The sequence below is a fragment of the Danio rerio genome, chromosome 4 (assembly GCF_052040795.2).
Source record: "Danio rerio strain M-AB ecotype USA chromosome 4, GRCz13ab, whole genome shotgun sequence".
Lineage (NCBI taxonomy): Eukaryota > Metazoa > Chordata > Actinopteri > Cypriniformes > Danionidae > Danio > Danio rerio.
The window spans coordinates 60672348-60687796 of NC_141024.2; the positions used below are offsets into that span (position 1 = coordinate 60672348).

General features: G+C 46.3%; 1 protein-coding gene and 12 non-coding genes across 13 annotated transcripts in view; 8 read left to right on the forward strand and 5 right to left on the reverse strand.

The window, feature by feature from the left end:
- The window catches only part of LOC101884655 (uncharacterized), a 110085-nt gene that overhangs the window by 20373 nt on the left and 74263 nt on the right, over nucleotides 1-15449 (reverse strand). The window lies entirely within an intron of this gene.
- On the forward strand, nucleotides 1259-1331 carry trnav-aac (transfer RNA valine (anticodon AAC)). Its single transcript has one exon. It is a non-coding gene; the product is annotated as a tRNA-Val (tRNA).
- trnam-cau (transfer RNA methionine (anticodon CAU)) lies at nucleotides 1436-1508 on the forward strand. The gene has a single exon. It is a non-coding gene; the product is annotated as a tRNA-Met (tRNA).
- trnav-aac (transfer RNA valine (anticodon AAC)) lies at nucleotides 3999-4071 on the forward strand. The gene has a single exon. It is a non-coding gene; the product is annotated as a tRNA-Val (tRNA).
- Nucleotides 4176-4248, forward strand: trnam-cau (transfer RNA methionine (anticodon CAU)). The gene has a single exon. It is a non-coding gene; the product is annotated as a tRNA-Met (tRNA).
- trnal-cag (transfer RNA leucine (anticodon CAG)) lies at nucleotides 5325-5407 on the reverse strand. Its single transcript has one exon. It is a non-coding gene; the product is annotated as a tRNA-Leu (tRNA).
- Nucleotides 6739-6811, forward strand: trnav-aac (transfer RNA valine (anticodon AAC)). The gene has a single exon. It is a non-coding gene; the product is annotated as a tRNA-Val (tRNA).
- trnam-cau (transfer RNA methionine (anticodon CAU)) lies at nucleotides 6916-6988 on the forward strand. Its single transcript has one exon. It is a non-coding gene; the product is annotated as a tRNA-Met (tRNA).
- Nucleotides 8065-8147, reverse strand: trnal-cag (transfer RNA leucine (anticodon CAG)). The gene has a single exon. It is a non-coding gene; the product is annotated as a tRNA-Leu (tRNA).
- Nucleotides 9479-9551, forward strand: trnav-aac (transfer RNA valine (anticodon AAC)). Its single transcript has one exon. It is a non-coding gene; the product is annotated as a tRNA-Val (tRNA).
- trnam-cau (transfer RNA methionine (anticodon CAU)) lies at nucleotides 9656-9728 on the forward strand. Its single transcript has one exon. It is a non-coding gene; the product is annotated as a tRNA-Met (tRNA).
- trnal-cag (transfer RNA leucine (anticodon CAG)) lies at nucleotides 10805-10887 on the reverse strand. Its single transcript has one exon. It is a non-coding gene; the product is annotated as a tRNA-Leu (tRNA).
- LOC137494466 (U1 spliceosomal RNA) lies at nucleotides 12730-12892 on the reverse strand. The gene has a single exon (XR_015486787.2). It is a non-coding gene; the product is annotated as a U1 spliceosomal RNA (small nuclear RNA).

Here is a 15449-nt window from a genome sequence, read left to right on the forward strand (position 1 = left end):
CTTGCCCAGCTCCGGCTGTCCAGCTCATTGGCGCTGCAGGCAGCTAATCTGTGCTCGCCTCCTGGGGCTGCGCATAGTTTCAATAGCCAACACTTGACAGCTGTCATTGCTTACGGCCACACCACCCTGAGGGGGCTATAGAGCAAACAGGAAGTGAGTTGGCAGCAGTAAGGAGAGAAAGGCTCTCCCCATTTTGTTTGTCTACCTTTTTGTTTATTGACCTTGAGTGTTTTTGTTTGTTTGTTTTCTTTTTGTCTTTAAAAACCACCTAACAGCAGCATTTTGCTGACTGAAGGGTGGTTATGTAGTGTGTTTTATTTTTAATCATGGACAGATTCCCCGGCAACGACATGGAAATGGAGGGACTTGCAAGAAAGGATAAAGAAAATGGGCTGGATAATAGACGGAGAGGTAAAGAAAATGGACTTGACAACAGACAAAGAGATAAATAAAATGAAGAGCCCGGCCAACGAAGAGGTGAGAAAGGTAAGGATAAGCAAGAGGTACAAAGAAGAGTATGCACAAAGGAAGCAACAGTAACTGTAGAAGTAGAAAATGTAAAAGATGCAAGAAGATTTGATATAACCAAAGCAGTCACGGAGCTGATTGGAGAAGAAAGAATGCTGGCGGTGAGACCCAAACAAACAAAGGGAGTATGAAGTAACAATGGAGACTGAAGATGACACCGAAATTTTAATAGACAATGGATTGACAATTAAAGGAGTGAAATCTGAAGTACGGAGGTTACAAAACAGAGACTATGTTGTTTCGTTCAAGCATCTGCCTGTTTACCTAGCAAATGAAGAAATTTTAAGCAAGCTAGAGAGATGGGGAGTTTTCCCCATATCTAAAATTAAAAAAAGATTGTATCCTGGCACAAACATAGAAGATGGAACAAGGTTTGTAAAAAACAGATTTCCGGAAGAGATGGTCTCCTTACCATACAGTACCAAAATCGAGACGGCGGAAGCGCCACAGCACTTTAGAGTCATGCACACCAATCAGGTAAAAACCTGTCGACTATGCATGAGCTCAGAAAATGTGATGAAGGAACGCCCAGAATTCAGGTGCTTCAAATGTGACGAAAGGGGACATTTCGCAAGGACCTGTACAGCTGTGTCGGGCCCGGATTGTAAATTGGCCCTAATACCTGCAGGGAGCTTGTCACGCTGAGTTGGCTTTGTCCGCTCGATTGACCAACGCGTACGCCTTGTTTTATCCTTGCAGGCCTAACTTCGCTGGTAAAAGCGCTTGTGGGGTTTCTGTAGTGTAGTGGTCATCACGTTCGCCTAACACGCGAAAGGTCCTCGGTTCGAAACCGAGCAGAAACAGTGCTCTTCTTTTGGCGAGAAAATAATAGCATCCACTGCCGCACCAGCAATGATCGTCGACAGGCACCCAATCAAAAAGGGTTATCAGCTCGATTTGCCTGAAGGTTTCCGTAGTGTAGTGGTTATCACGTTCGCCTCATACGCGAAAGGTCCCCAGTTCGAAACTGGGCGGAAACAACCTCTGGCTTTTATGACAATTGTCAAATCAGGCTTCTGTTGAGTACTGACGTTCACTGAAAACATTCTTTCTGCAGAGCGGTGTGAGGCTAGAAGTTTGAATTCAGCTCAGTGTTTACCGCCCCTCGCGGTGTCGCAAACTTGCGTAGAATCTGATTTCTTTTAGCTTTGTGTTGTGCATGAGCAGGTGGCCAATGCGTTTGCTGGCCCTTCACGGTGCAGACCGTACAAGACAGCTCTATAAAAAAAGACTATAAATACTTGAAGCAGCACTGGCCTATTGGTTTCCGTAGTGTAGTGTTTATCATGTTTGCATTACACGCTAAAGGTCTCCTGTTCGAAACTGGGCGGAAGCATACAATTAGCGGACACTTTTGTCCAAAGCGACATACAATAGTGGAGGTATTCAACAAGACGAGGCAATGCATACGAAAAAGGGCTATTTATTCCAAGTCATTTGTTTGTGCTCAGAGAATTTAGTGCTGGAGTAGGAGTTTCGTTTTCTTTAGAGAGAGGGATATTCACCGGGGTTCGGGTGTACTCTGAAGAGATGGGTGTTAGCTGTCGTTTGAAGGACACCAGTGTATCCGTAATCCGAGTGGGAATGGGAAGGTGATTCCACCAGCGTAGAACATTGAATGAAAACATTGTGGAAAGTGACTTTCCGTCTCTCTGCGCTGGCACCACAAGACAGTGCTCTCACCCTAACCGGAGGCTCCTGTGGTTATCACGATGGCTTTACAAGCGGAGGGTCTCCTGTTAGCAACTGGGCGGAAACATTCAGATTTGCTTTTACGCACATTCTCAATTGGCTCTCTGCTCACTGGATGATCCACGATACAAGGGCATGGATCTGTCAAATGTCATGACTTGACGTTGTACGAGGATTTGACCAAAAAAATGCCCTGCAAACCTTAAAAAGCAACACCATCCCAGGACAATTCTTTTGATCCCCTTTCAGTGCACTTGCATTAAAGCCCGCGTGATGCGGCACTTTGTCAGTGTTACTGTATCGTTCGGACATGGGGGCAGAGAGTTAAAGAATTCAGCCTGAGCGCACTGCCGCAGGATCGGTTTGTCAGAAGTGGGATTCGAACCCACGCCTCCAGGGGAGACTGCGACCTGAATGCAGCGCCTTAGACCGCTCGGCCATCCTGACATGCAAGCTTGGCAGGAGCTGTCTCCTGGGAGCCACACCGCAGTACCGTGACATGGAATCTGGTGCTTCACAGCTTGCCCAGCTCCGGCTGTCCAGCTCATTGGCGCTGCAGGCAGCTAATCTGTGCTCGCCTCCTGGGGCTGCGCATAGTTTCAATAGCCAACACTTGACAGCTGTCATTGCTTACGGCCACACCACCCTGAGGGGGCTATAGAGCAAACAGGAAGTGAGTTGGCAGCAGTAAGGAGAGAAAGGCTCTCCCCATTTTGTTTGTCTACCTTTTTGTTTATTGACCTTGAGTGTTTTTGTTTGTTTGTTTTCTTTTTGTCTTTAAAAACCACCTAACAGCAGCATTTTGCTGACTGAAGGGTGGTTATGTAGTGTGTTTTATTTTTAATCATGGACAGATTCCCCGGCAACGACATGGAAATGGAGGGACTTGCAAGAAAGGATAAAGAAAATGGGCTGGATAATAGACGGAGAGGTAAAGAAAATGGACTTGACAACAGACAAAGAGATAAATAAAATGAAGAGCCCGGCCAACGAAGAGGTGAGAAAGGTAAGGATAAGCAAGAGGTACAAAGAAGAGTATGCACAAAGGAAGCAACAGTAACTGTAGAAGTAGAAAATGTAAAAGATGCAAGAAGATTTGATATAACCAAAGCAGTCACGGAGCTGATTGGAGAAGAAAGAATGCTGGCGGTGAGACCCAAACAAACAAAGGGAGTATGAAGTAACAATGGAGACTGAAGATGACACCGAAATTTTAATAGACAATGGATTGACAATTAAAGGAGTGAAATCTGAAGTACGGAGGTTACAAAACAGAGACTATGTTGTTTCGTTCAAGCATCTGCCTGTTTACCTAGCAAATGAAGAAATTTTAAGCAAGCTAGAGAGATGGGGAGTTTTCCCCATATCTAAAATTAAAAAAAGATTGTATCCTGGCACAAACATAGAAGATGGAACAAGGTTTGTAAAAAACAGATTTCCGGAAGAGATGGTCTCCTTACCATACAGTACCAAAATCGAGACGGCGGAAGCGCCACAGCACTTTAGAGTCATGCACACCAATCAGGTAAAAACCTGTCGACTATGCATGAGCTCAGAAAATGTGATGAAGGAACGCCCAGAATTCAGGTGCTTCAAATGTGACGAAAGGGGACATTTCGCAAGGACCTGTACAGCTGTGTCGGGCCCGGATTGTAAATTGGCCCTAATACCTGCAGGGAGCTTGTCACGCTGAGTTGGCTTTGTCCGCTCGATTGACCAACGCGTACGCCTTGTTTTATCCTTGCAGGCCTAACTTCGCTGGTAAAAGCGCTTGTGGGGTTTCTGTAGTGTAGTGGTCATCACGTTCGCCTAACACGCGAAAGGTCCTCGGTTCGAAACCGAGCAGAAACAGTGCTCTTCTTTTGGCGAGAAAATAATAGCATCCACTGCCGCACCAGCAATGATCGTCGACAGGCACCCAATCAAAAAGGGTTATCAGCTCGATTTGCCTGAAGGTTTCCGTAGTGTAGTGGTTATCACGTTCGCCTCATACGCGAAAGGTCCCCAGTTCGAAACTGGGCGGAAACAACCTCTGGCTTTTATGACAATTGTCAAATCAGGCTTCTGTTGAGTACTGACGTTCACTGAAAACATTCTTTCTGCAGAGCGGTGTGAGGCTAGAAGTTTGAATTCAGCTCAGTGTTTACCGCCCCTCGCGGTGTCGCAAACTTGCGTAGAATCTGATTTCTTTTAGCTTTGTGTTGTGCATGAGCAGGTGGCCAATGCGTTTGCTGGCCCTTCACGGTGCAGACCGTACAAGACAGCTCTATAAAAAAAGACTATAAATACTTGAAGCAGCACTGGCCTATTGGTTTCCGTAGTGTAGTGTTTATCATGTTTGCATTACACGCTAAAGGTCTCCTGTTCGAAACTGGGCGGAAGCATACAATTAGCGGACACTTTTGTCCAAAGCGACATACAATAGTGGAGGTATTCAACAAGACGAGGCAATGCATACGAAAAAGGGCTATTTATTCCAAGTCATTTGTTTGTGCTCAGAGAATTTAGTGCTGGAGTAGGAGTTTCGTTTTCTTTAGAGAGAGGGATATTCACCGGGGTTCGGGTGTACTCTGAAGAGATGGGTGTTAGCTGTCGTTTGAAGGACACCAGTGTATCCGTAATCCGAGTGGGAATGGGAAGGTGATTCCACCAGCGTAGAACATTGAATGAAAACATTGTGGAAAGTGACTTTCCGTCTCTCTGCGCTGGCACCACAAGACAGTGCTCTCACCCTAACCGGAGGCTCCTGTGGTTATCACGATGGCTTTACAAGCGGAGGGTCTCCTGTTAGCAACTGGGCGGAAACATTCAGATTTGCTTTTACGCACATTCTCAATTGGCTCTCTGCTCACTGGATGATCCACGATACAAGGGCATGGATCTGTCAAATGTCATGACTTGACGTTGTACGAGGATTTGACCAAAAAAATGCCCTGCAAACCTTAAAAAGCAACACCATCCCAGGACAATTCTTTTGATCCCCTTTCAGTGCACTTGCATTAAAGCCCGCGTGATGCGGCACTTTGTCAGTGTTACTGTATCGTTCGGACATGGGGGCAGAGAGTTAAAGAATTCAGCCTGAGCGCACTGCCGCAGGATCGGTTTGTCAGAAGTGGGATTCGAACCCACGCCTCCAGGGGAGACTGCGACCTGAACGCAGCGCCTTAGACCGCTCGGCCATCCTGACATGCAAGCTTGGCAGGAGCTGTCTCCTGGGAGCCACACCGCAGTACCGTGACATGGAATCTGGTGCTTCACAGCTTGCCCAGCTCCGGCTGTCCAGCTCATTGGCGCTGCAGGCAGCTAATCTGTGCTCGCCTCCTGGGGCTGCGCATAGTTTCAATAGCCAACACTTGACAGCTGTCATTGCTTACGGCCACACCACCCTGAGGGGGCTATAGAGCAAACAGGAAGTGAGTTGGCAGCAGTAAGGAGAGAAAGGCTCTCCCCATTTTGTTTGTCTACCTTTTTGTTTATTGACCTTGAGTGTTTTTGTTTGTTTGTTTTCTTTTTGTCTTTAAAAACCACCTAACAGCAGCATTTTGCTGACTGAAGGGTGGTTATGTAGTGTGTTTTATTTTTAATCATGGACAGATTCCCCGGCAACGACATGGAAATGGAGGGACTTGCAAGAAAGGATAAAGAAAATGGGCTGGATAATAGACGGAGAGGTAAAGAAAATGGACTTGACAACAGACAAAGAGATAAATAAAATGAAGAGCCCGGCCAACGAAGAGGTGAGAAAGGTAAGGATAAGCAAGAGGTACAAAGAAGAGTATGCACAAAGGAAGCAACAGTAACTGTAGAAGTAGAAAATGTAAAAGATGCAAGAAGATTTGATATAACCAAAGCAGTCACGGAGCTGATTGGAGAAGAAAGAATGCTGGCGGTGAGACCCAAACAAACAAAGGGAGTATGAAGTAACAATGGAGACTGAAGATGACACCGAAATTTTAATAGACAATGGATTGACAATTAAAGGAGTGAAATCTGAAGTACGGAGGTTACAAAACAGAGACTATGTTGTTTCGTTCAAGCATCTGCCTGTTTACCTAGCAAATGAAGAAATTTTAAGCAAGCTAGAGAGATGGGGAGTTTTCCCCATATCTAAAATTAAAAAAAGATTGTATCCTGGCACAAACATAGAAGATGGAACAAGGTTTGTAAAAAACAGATTTCCGGAAGAGATGGTCTCCTTACCATACAGTACCAAAATCGAGACGGCGGAAGCGCCACAGCACTTTAGAGTCATGCACACCAATCAGGTAAAAACCTGTCGACTATGCATGAGCTCAGAAAATGTGATGAAGGAACGCCCAGAATTCAGGTGCTTCAAATGTGACGAAAGGGGACATTTCGCAAGGACCTGTACAGCTGTGTCGGGCCCGGATTGTAAATTGGCCCTAATACCTGCAGGGAGCTTGTCACGCTGAGTTGGCTTTGTCCGCTCGATTGACCAACGCGTACGCCTTGTTTTATCCTTGCAGGCCTAACTTCGCTGGTAAAAGCGCTTGTGGGGTTTCTGTAGTGTAGTGGTCATCACGTTCGCCTAACACGCGAAAGGTCCTCGGTTCGAAACCGAGCAGAAACAGTGCTCTTCTTTTGGCGAGAAAATAATAGCATCCACTGCCGCACCAGCAATGATCGTCGACAGGCACCCAATCAAAAAGGGTTATCAGCTCGATTTGCCTGAAGGTTTCCGTAGTGTAGTGGTTATCACGTTCGCCTCATACGCGAAAGGTCCCCAGTTCGAAACTGGGCGGAAACAACCTCTGGCTTTTATGACAATTGTCAAATCAGGCTTCTGTTGAGTACTGACGTTCACTGAAAACATTCTTTCTGCAGAGCGGTGTGAGGCTAGAAGTTTGAATTCAGCTCAGTGTTTACCGCCCCTCGCGGTGTCGCAAACTTGCGTAGAATCTGATTTCTTTTAGCTTTGTGTTGTGCATGAGCAGGTGGCCAATGCGTTTGCTGGCCCTTCACGGTGCAGACCGTACAAGACAGCTCTATAAAAAAAGACTATAAATACTTGAAGCAGCACTGGCCTATTGGTTTCCGTAGTGTAGTGTTTATCATGTTTGCATTACACGCTAAAGGTCTCCTGTTCGAAACTGGGCGGAAGCATACAATTAGCGGACACTTTTGTCCAAAGCGACATACAATAGTGGAGGTATTCAACAAGACGAGGCAATGCATACGAAAAAGGGCTATTTATTCCAAGTCATTTGTTTGTGCTCAGAGAATTTAGTGCTGGAGTAGGAGTTTCGTTTTCTTTAGAGAGAGGGATATTCACCGGGGTTCGGGTGTACTCTGAAGAGATGGGTGTTAGCTGTCGTTTGAAGGACACCAGTGTATCCGTAATCCGAGTGGGAATGGGAAGGTGATTCCACCAGCGTAGAACATTGAATGAAAACATTGTGGAAAGTGACTTTCCGTCTCTCTGCGCTGGCACCACAAGACAGTGCTCTCACCCTAACCGGAGGCTCCTGTGGTTATCACGATGGCTTTACAAGCGGAGGGTCTCCTGTTAGCAACTGGGCGGAAACATTCAGATTTGCTTTTACGCACATTCTCAATTGGCTCTCTGCTCACTGGATGATCCACGATACAAGGGCATGGATCTGTCAAATGTCATGACTTGACGTTGTACGAGGATTTGACCAAAAAAATGCCCTGCAAACCTTAAAAAGCAACACCATCCCAGGACAATTCTTTTGATCCCCTTTCAGTGCACTTGCATTAAAGCCCGCGTGATGCGGCACTTTGTCAGTGTTACTGTATCGTTCGGACATGGGGGCAGAGAGTTAAAGAATTCAGCCTGAGCGCACTGCCGCAGGATCGGTTTGTCAGAAGTGGGATTCGAACCCACGCCTCCAGGGGAGACTGCGACCTGAACGCAGCGCCTTAGACCGCTCGGCCATCCTGACATGCAAGCTTGGCAGGAGCTGTCTCCTGGGAGCCACACCGCAGTACCGTGACATGGAATCTGGTGCTTCACAGCTTGCCCAGCTCCGGCTGTCCAGCTCATTGGCGCTGCAGGCAGCTAATCTGTGCTCGCCTCCTGGGGCTGCGCATAGTTTCAATAGCCAACACTTGACAGCTGTCATTGCTTACGGCCACACCACCCTGAGGGGGCTATAGAGCAAACAGGAAGTGAGTTGGCAGCAGTAAGGAGAGAAAGGCTCTCCCCATTTTGTTTGTCTACCTTTTTGTTTATTGACCTTGAGTGTTTTTGTTTGTTTGTTTTCTTTTTGTCTTTAAAAACCACCTAACAGCAGCATTTTGCTGACTGAAGGGTGGTTATGTAGTGTGTTTTATTTTTAATCATGGACAGATTCCCCGGCAACGACATGGAAATGGAGGGACTTGCAAGAAAGGATAAAGAAAATGGGCTGGATAATAGACGGAGAGGTAAAGAAAATGGACTTGACAACAGACAAAGAGATAAATAAAATGAAGAGCCCGGCCAACGAAGAGGTGAGAAAGGTAAGGATAAGCAAGAGGTACAAAGAAGAGTATGCACAAAGGAAGCAACAGTAACTGTAGAAGTAGAAAATGTAAAAGATGCAAGAAGATTTGATATAACCAAAGCAGTCACGGAGCTGATTGGAGAAGAAAGAATGCTGGCGGTGAGACCCAAACAAACAAAGGGAGTATGAAGTAACAATGGAGACTGAAGATGACACCGAAATTTTAATAGACAATGGATTGACAATTAAAGGAGTGAAATCTGAAGTACGGAGGTTACAAAACAGAGACTATGTTGTTTCGTTCAAGCATCTGCCTGTTTACCTAGCAAATGAAGAAATTTTAAGCAAGCTAGAGAGATGGGGAGTTTTCCCCATATCTAAAATTAAAAAAAGATTGTATCCTGGCACAAACATAGAAGATGGAACAAGGTTTGTAAAAAACAGATTTCCGGAAGAGATGGTCTCCTTACCATACAGTACCAAAATCGAGACGGCGGAAGCGCCACAGCACTTTAGAGTCATGCACACCAATCAGGTAAAAACCTGTCGACTATGCATGAGCTCAGAAAATGTGATGAAGGAACGCCCAGAATTCAGGTGCTTCAAATGTGACGAAAGGGGACATTTCGCAAGGACCTGTACAGCTGTGTCGGGCCCGGATTGTAAATTGGCCCTAATACCTGCAGGGAGCTTGTCACGCTGAGTTGGCTTTGTCCGCTCGATTGACCAACGCGTACGCCTTGTTTTATCCTTGCAGGCCTAACTTCGCTGGTAAAAGCGCTTGTGGGGTTTCTGTAGTGTAGTGGTCATCACGTTCGCCTAACACGCGAAAGGTCCTCGGTTCGAAACCGAGCAGAAACAGTGCTCTTCTTTTGGCGAGAAAATAATAGCATCCACTGCCGCACCAGCAATGATCGTCGACAGGCACCCAATCAAAAAGGGTTATCAGCTCGATTTGCCTGAAGGTTTCCGTAGTGTAGTGGTTATCACGTTCGCCTCATACGCGAAAGGTCCCCAGTTCGAAACTGGGCGGAAACAACCTCTGGCTTTTATGACAATTGTCAAATCAGGCTTCTGTTGAGTACTGACGTTCACTGAAAACATTCTTTCTGCAGAGCGGTGTGAGGCTAGAAGTTTGAATTCAGCTCAGTGTTTACCGCCCCTCGCGGTGTCGCAAACTTGCGTAGAATCTGATTTCTTTTAGCTTTGTGTTGTGCATGAGCAGGTGGCCAATGCGTTTGCTGGCCCTTCACGGTGCAGACCGTACAAGACAGCTCTATAAAAAAAGACTATAAATACTTGAAGCAGCACTGGCCTATTGGTTTCCGTAGTGTAGTGTTTATCATGTTTGCATTACACGCTAAAGGTCTCCTGTTCGAAACTGGGCGGAAGCATACAATTAGCGGACACTTTTGTCCAAAGCGACATACAATAGTGGAGGTATTCAACAAGACGAGGCAATGCATACGAAAAAGGGCTATTTATTCCAAGTCATTTGTTTGTGCTCAGAGAATTTAGTGCTGGAGTAGGAGTTTCGTTTTCTTTAGAGAGAGGGATATTCACCGGGGTTCGGGTGTACTCTGAAGAGATGGGTGTTAGCTGTCGTTTGAAGGACACCAGTGTATCCGTAATCCGAGTGGGAATGGGAAGGTGATTCCACCAGCGTAGAACATTGAATGAAAACATTGTGGAAAGTGACTTTCCGTCTCTCTGCGCTGGCACCACAAGACAGTGCTCTCACCCTAACCGGAGGCTCCTGTGGTTATCACGATGGCTTTACAAGCGGAGGGTCTCCTGTTAGCAACTGGGCGGAAACATTCAGATTTGCTTTTACGCACATTCTCAATTGGCTCTCTGCTCACTGGATGATCCACGATACAAGGGCATGGATCTGTCAAATGTCATGACTTGACGTTGTACGAGGATTTGACCAAAAAAATGCCCTGCAAACCTTAAAAAGCAACACCATCCCAGGACAATTCTTTTGATCCCCTTTCAGTGCACTTGCATTAAAGCCCGCGTGATGCGGCACTTTGTCAGTGTTACTGTATCGTTCGGACATGGGGGCAGAGAGTTAAAGAATTCAGCCTGAGCGCACTGCCGCAGGATCGGTTTGTCAGAAGTGGGATTCGAACCCACGCCTCCAGGGGAGACTGCGACCTGAACGCAGCGCCTTAGACCGCTCGGCCATCCTGACATGCAAGCTTGGCAGGAGCTGTCTCCTGGGAGCCACACCGCAGTACCGTGACATGGAATCTGGTGCTTCACAGCTTGCCCAGCTCCGGCTGTCCAGCTCATTGGCGCTGCAGGCAGCTAATCTGTGCTCGCCTCCTGGGGCTGCGCATAGTTTCAATAGCCAACACTTGACAGCTGTCATTGCTTACGGCCACACCACCCTGAGGGGGCTATAGAGCAAACAGGAAGTGAGTTGGCAGCAGTAAGGAGAGAAAGGCTCTCCCCATTTTGTTTGTCTACCTTTTTGTTTATTGACCTTGAGTGTTTTTGTTTGTTTGTTTTCTTTTTGTCTTTAAAAACCACCTAACAGCAGCATTTTGCTGACTGAAGGGTGGTTATGTAGTGTGTTTTATTTTTAATCATGGACAGATTCCCCGGCAACGACATGGAAATGGAGGGACTTGCAAGAAAGGATAAAGAAAATGGGCTGGATAATAGACGGAGAGGTAAAGAAAATGGACTTGACAACAGACAAAGAGATAAATAAAATGAAGAGCCCGGCCAACGAAGAGGTGAGAAAGGTAAGGATAAGCAAGAGGTACAAAGAAGAGTATGCACAAAGGAAGCAACAGTAACTGTAGAAGTAGAAAATGTAAAAGATGCAAGAAGATTTGATATAACCAAAGCAGTCACGGAGCTGATTGGAGAAGAAAGAATGCTGGCGGTGAGACCCAAACAAACAAAGGGAGTATGAAGTAACAATGGAGACTGAAGATGACACCGAAATTTTAATAGACAATGGATTGACAATTAAAGGAGTGAAATCTGAAGTACGGAGGTTACAAAACAGAGACTATGTTGTTTCGTTCAAGCATCTGCCTGTTTACCTAGCAAATGAAGAAATTTTAAGCAAGCTAGAGAGATGGGGAGTTTTCCCCATATCTAAAATTAAAAAAAGATTGTATCCTGGCACAAACATAGAAGATGGAACAAGGTTTGTAAAAAACAGATTTCCGGAAGAGATGGTCTCCTTACCATACAGTACCAAAATCGAGACGGCGGAAGCGCCACAGCACTTTAGAGTCATGCACACCAATCAGGTAAAAACCTGTCGACTATGCATGAGCTCAGAAAATGTGATGAAGGAACGCCCAGAATTCAGGTGCTTCAAATGTGACGAAAGGGGACATTTCGCAAGGACCTGTACAGCTGTGTCGGGCCCGGATTGTAAATTGGCCCTAATACCTGCAGGGAGCTTGTCACGCTGAGTTGGCTTTGTCCGCTCGATTGACCAACGCGTACGCCTTGTTTTATCCTTGTTTTATGGCTCTCTGCTAACTGGATGACCCATGATACTAGGGCGTGGATCTGTCAAATGTCATGACTTGACGTTGTATGAGGATTTGACGAAAAAATTCCCTGCAAACCTTAAACCACAGACGTCTGCAAAAGATTGCAGTTCTTGAAACAAAGTTACCTCTGATCCGAGTAGAAGCGTTCGCTTACTTAATGGCAGATAAAATGATGACCTTTCACACGGTCTGCATTCGTTCCGTCAGTAACAGTGGCAGGCCGGCAAATAAAATCCTGACATTCCACAGGGCACACTCGCTTGGCGGACAAAAGCCACCGGGGGCTCTCTTTGCGTGTTCCTTCACCTGGTCAAACCGCTTTGAGGGGGGATCTTTCGAGTAGTTTTCGGCGTCAGAACAGACTCTTCCAGCGACGGGTGGGTAGGCCTTCCACAGGCGCGCGCAGCTCTACTGGAGCAAAAGAGGCTTGGCAAAGGATGAGGAAGAGAGGGAAGCGCCGCTCCAGCCGGGCCCGACACTACCGCCTGAACTCTGTCTTGAACCACTGTGCTCAGGGGAGAGCGCGAACGCAGTCCCCCACTACCAGAAATTATGCAGTCAAATTCCCACATTTGGGGAATTCGCAGGGGTCAGCGTGGCCGGAGTGCAATGGCCAAGCCTCGCCCTGTGTGAACCACCTTCTTGATCATGGTATCTCCCCTGCCAGGTAAGTATGAGTTGCCGGGCGGCGCAAATGGCACCCGCCGTTTTCTATCGGCCGTACTCCAGGGCGGTGATGCCCAGCCACCGAGCATGGGGAATGGGCCAGCAACCCCTGTCTCCTGACGGCGCTGTACTTGCAGCAGACGTGCCTGTGCTTGCAAACCACTCGCTAGTAACTGTGGCAACGCATGAAGAGTTTGAGCTTCCTCCAGATGCTTGCTTTGTGTTTTGTCATCAGTTGGGGCTGCCAACACATGGATTCCACTGGACGCACTCGATCTGGGGATAACAGACCCTCTATGGGGGGAGGGGAGGGGATCCTCCTGTTCTTTCTTTCTTTTCCTCCATCTGTTTTCTTTCTCTACAGATGCCGTTTTTCTCTGCTTAGTTTCTGATTTGGTCTATTTGGACATGTCGACCTCCTGCTTTGCTGCGGTTCGGACCGCCTTTGCCTAGAGCTCCGTGCTTTGCACTCTTGCCTTGTATATTTTGTGTCCTGTTTTCTTACGTCAGCCTATCAGCACAGTGCTCAAACGACATAGCTTAAAGAACACGACGGGATCTACAAACGTTCCGCAAAAGAACTTCACTGACGAAAGCGGAAGCGCTAACGGAACAACCTCCCGCTGCAAGCACCTTACATTCCTGGGACGGGAAACCACCGACGGCTGGCTGCGGAATTGCCTCTGGTTCAGATTGGTTTAGAACCGTCCCTCTGCCCAAAACGCCACAGACGTCTGCAAAAGATTGCAGTTCTTGAAACAAAGTTACCTCTGATCCGAGCAGAAGCGTTCGCTTACTTAATGGCAGATAAAATGATGACCTTTCACACGGTCTGCATTCGTTCCGTCAGTAACAGCGGCAGGCCGGCAAATAAAATCCTGACATTCCACAGGGCACACTCGCTTGGCGGACAAAAGCCACCGGAGGCTCTTTTTGCATGTTCCTTCACCTGGTCAAACCGCTTTGAGGGGGGACCTTTCGAGTAGTTTTCGGCGTCAGAACAGACTCTTCCAGCGACGGGTGGGCAGGCCTTCCACAGGCGCGCGCAGCTCTACTGGAGCAAAAGAGGCTTGGCAAAGGACGAGGAAGAGAGGGAAGCGCCGCTCCAGCCGGGCCCGACGCTACCGCCTGAACTCTGTCTTGAACCACTGTGCTCAGGGGAGAGCGCGAACGCAGTCCCCCACTACCAGAAATTATGCAGTCGAGATTCCCACATTTGGGGAGTTCGCAGACATCTGCCCAGGGAACGTGCAATGGTAACTGTAGACTGTAGACTCTTGTCCAACGAGAAGCCGCGATTGTCTACAGTTTGCTTAGACCCTGGGCTAATCGGAGGGATGCATTGTCTAAAGTTTAAAATCAGGGCCAATCAGCGCTGAGGATTTTCCAAAGTTTCTCTTGCTCTGAATGCTCAATTTATCGGGTCAGAAAGTTCATCTGCTGTCGAGATTAATTCGTATGTTAAAGTGATTTTGTGTGGAAAGTTATTTTTATACTGTTATATTGATGCACAGTATGTTTTGTTCACGACATGTTTGAAATATCTCACTTTTTGAGCAGTATTCGTGAGGCTGCGCCTTCAGAAAGTACACCTGTTGTTGAGATTTCGTGTGGTAAGTTATTTTTATACTGTTATATTGATGCACAGTATGTTCTGGTTACATCACGTTCGAAGTTTTTCACTCTTTGTGCAGCATTTTGTCTTTGTTCGTGAGGCTGCGCTGTCAGCAAATACACCTCTCATAGTGATTTAGAGCGGTAGGTTATTTTTATCCTGTTCTGATAAACAGTATGTTTTGCTCACATCACATTTAAAATATTTCACTGTGTGTGCATTATTTTGTCTGTGTGCCTGACGCTGCGCTGTCAGACGTTCATCCATTACAGAGATTTTGTGCGGTAAGTTATTTTTATTGTTACATTAATGCTAAGGTCACATCATGTTTGAAATATCTCATTCTTTGTGCAGTGTTTGGTCTGTGCTGGTGACGCTGTGTCGTCAGAAAGTTCACCTGTCCTAGAGATTTCGTGTTGTAGGTTATTTTTATACTGTGATATTACTTACATGTATATATGGCTGCACAAAACCTGAAAAAGTTTAGCTTATGTATTATTTTCAACGCTCGTGTCGATTTGATAGCTCCATTTACATAGTAAACATCATTTACAAAAATAAATATCCCTTCATATACAGCAATATATGTGACCATGACAATTATTATCATTAGTTGTTACTATGAGAAGTAAAGAACATTTTAAGATCTTAGCTGGGACAAAACATATGATCCATACCTGTACACAGTAAAATCATCAGAGTAAAATTTAACATTTGGTCCCTCTCTTAATTGAGCAAAATTTACTCAGCAGCAGAGTAAAGTTAATGAGCCGATGATGAGTTTAATTAAGTGATGATTGAGCACTGATGATGAACACCTGCTGTTAATATGCAGAAACAGAAGAGAAGCAGCAGCAGCTACGCTCATTGCTTACCTGATTGACTTTATTTCTGTCAGATGTTCAAAAAATCCATATGAGACTGTGGCGAGGGGGCGTGGCCGAGAGCCGT